The following is a 2,724-nucleotide window of genomic DNA, read 5'->3' on the forward strand; positions in this document are numbered from 1 at the left end:
TCCACTTCCTTCAGGATGTGGAGCGGTGGCTATGGACAGGCTCTTCCTGCATATCTAGCTCCCTCTGAGAAGTTATCTCCAGTGAACAGGAGAGCACAGCACAGGTCTTGCTGAGATGGGACCTGCACAAAATCATCACCTGGATATCCAGATGCTAGACAGTTTATTTTGAACTACAGTCCCACATTTTCTAAAGCTAGATCCAAAATATGTCCTGACCATCTCATCTAGGTACAAAAGACTACATGACCATTTCTATATTTGCAGGAGTAGTTTCCACTTCCTATAAGGTATCTCCAGCTTATCTGTCTGGAAAGTCCATTTGTACCAGACACCACCACCATGTCCCAGGCATTTTCCTCAGCAAAAGATAATCAACACATTTAAGCAGACAAATAATGTTTATCAGTTGCTGCAGGCACAGCAAGAGCTGCCTGAAGAAGTCTCTGTCACTTCATAAAATTCTCTCTTAGGGTAACTCCTGTCACAATGGTTTGTTGTGAGATCAGCTAGAGATTCAATCACCTTTTCTCAAGTCAATTCATTGTCTTATCTCTGCAGAGTTTAGCCAGCAAATTCCTGGACCACTCACAGCATTACTGACCAAGTGCACTGGTTTTACAGTTTTAGCTGTTATACCCAGCTGCACCAGAATTAAATTACAAGAAAAAAAAAAAACAACAAAAACCCCACAACAAAACCCCAACAACCCAAACCCACCATGCATTTCCTCCTTACATAACAATTATAGCATAAGTTAGATAATATTGCTACATAAACAAGGAGCATTCAGGAAAAATACTCTAAAAACATGTTGATGCCAGTAAGAGGGAAGATCTCAAGGAGCGGCCTTAGAAAGCTGTGGGTTGTCCATGACTGGAGGTGTTGACGAATACCAGTCAGCAATCAGCAGCAGGAGTTTTAGTGCACAGTCTTCTATGAAGCACAAAACAGTCTTAGACAAAATGACATGGCTCAGGAGCTCATACATATGAGGATTAAACTGAACTTCGTCATTTCAAAGATGAAGACCAAAACGAATAGGTGTTTTTCCTTGTTTTTGGGACATCTTGGTTCATTTTAAGGGCATCTTCAAAGTGGATCTCCCTCACCTCACAGCTGAATTTATGCCACTCAGAGGCATCTCTAAGTCATACATCATCTACAAGCAGTGCAAATCAAAAAGCTCTGACAACGACCAGTGATACCTGGTCTATGATGTGCTCAAGATGCTGACAGCCTCACTCTGAGAGACAAACCCCTGTCCTATCACCTATCCCCTTCTGTGCCCACACAAAAATACACTGAGGAATTCACAATCACACCAGAAGAGACACACAAAACAGCAGAGCCCCCGACTTAGGCAGATTTAGCTCTTCCCTGCGCTCAATAGGCCCTTTTTAGCCTCTACAGAGCTACAGCAGGTAGACCACGAGGAGAAAGGGTGCAACAAGATGGTCACCTATTTACCAGCATTGCATTGTTTGAAGCCTTTCAGAAGGTATCCTGCAAAGAGGGTGTAGCCGGTTGTAGAGTAAAACGTGTGGACACAACAGTCATTTTTCATCCCGACTAATTGTATCCCTACACTTGATGAGAAAGAAGACCATGAAAGTCTGGAAGTAACCAGCTAAGGATTTCTCTCTTGGGTTTTCATTGTGGGATGCCAAGTTTAATACAGTGGCTACAAAACCTCTTTGCTGATGCAGCTTGACACATAGGAAATGACAAGCACAACTGCCAGCCATCTGCAAAAGTGGTGTTGTGCAATAACCTACAATAAGTGCTTGTTTCCTTTTGCTCAAGAGTAGGAGACCCCCATCTGTGTTTTGGGCCTATCAGGATAAGAGAGATGTTGATAATCCAGAGTGATTCCAGAGGAAGATCACAGAGGTAGGGAGTTGGAGGATGTGATGTACAGGAAAAAGCTGAGAGCCTTAGGGTTGTTCAGCAGGAGACAAGAAGGCAAAGACAGTGTGAGTAAATCTAATTATACATTTCCATATCTAAAGTGGGCTATGGATAAGACAGAGCCACACTTTTCTCACTGATGCACAGTGAAAAGAGCCACAACAGCCACATACAGCAGCAGGGGACATTCCAGCTAGACTGGAGGAGGGGGAAGAATGTATTTCACCACAAGGGCTATGAACCTGAGCCATGCCCAGAGAGGCCAGGAAACCCCCATGCCTGGAGTTATTCAAACCTCAGGGGATCAATGTTCCAAGAAATCTGTTCTGGTTTTGATGTTAGCTCTGCTTTTAAAAAAAAATGAAAATTCTGCAGAAGTCTCCATCAACACATTTTTTGATACGTTTCTCTGATATTATGCACTAGTAATACTATCAAGAAGACACCTCTCTGTATCCTCAGAGGGAGCATAAGAAACATCCCCACAAATATCCTGTTGGTCCTGTAGTCAAATACAACAGATAGCAATCTTTGACCTCAGAGTGGAGGATGTTCAAAGCGGAGAAGAAAACTTGGCAATAAGTAATAACAAGTAGAGTTAAAAGACTAAGTTAAAAGACCCTCTACAATTTCCTCAAAAAAAATACAAACAAAATCTTTAAACACAGAATTGCAATACTTCAGATTTGTGTCTTCTATCTAAGTAATTAACTACACTTGTTTTGTGTGTTCTCCACTTGATTTACCCATCTTCTGTATTTTTTACAAACCTTATTGAGTCTCTTTAAGGATGAAAACCAGATTGCCTGTTTG

The sequence above is a fragment of the Corvus kubaryi genome, unplaced genomic scaffold (assembly GCF_017639235.1).
Source record: "Corvus kubaryi isolate FWS band 111438036 unplaced genomic scaffold, C.kubaryi_AGA036_p1.0 37341, whole genome shotgun sequence".
Taxonomy (NCBI): Eukaryota; Metazoa; Chordata; class Aves; order Passeriformes; family Corvidae; genus Corvus; species Corvus kubaryi.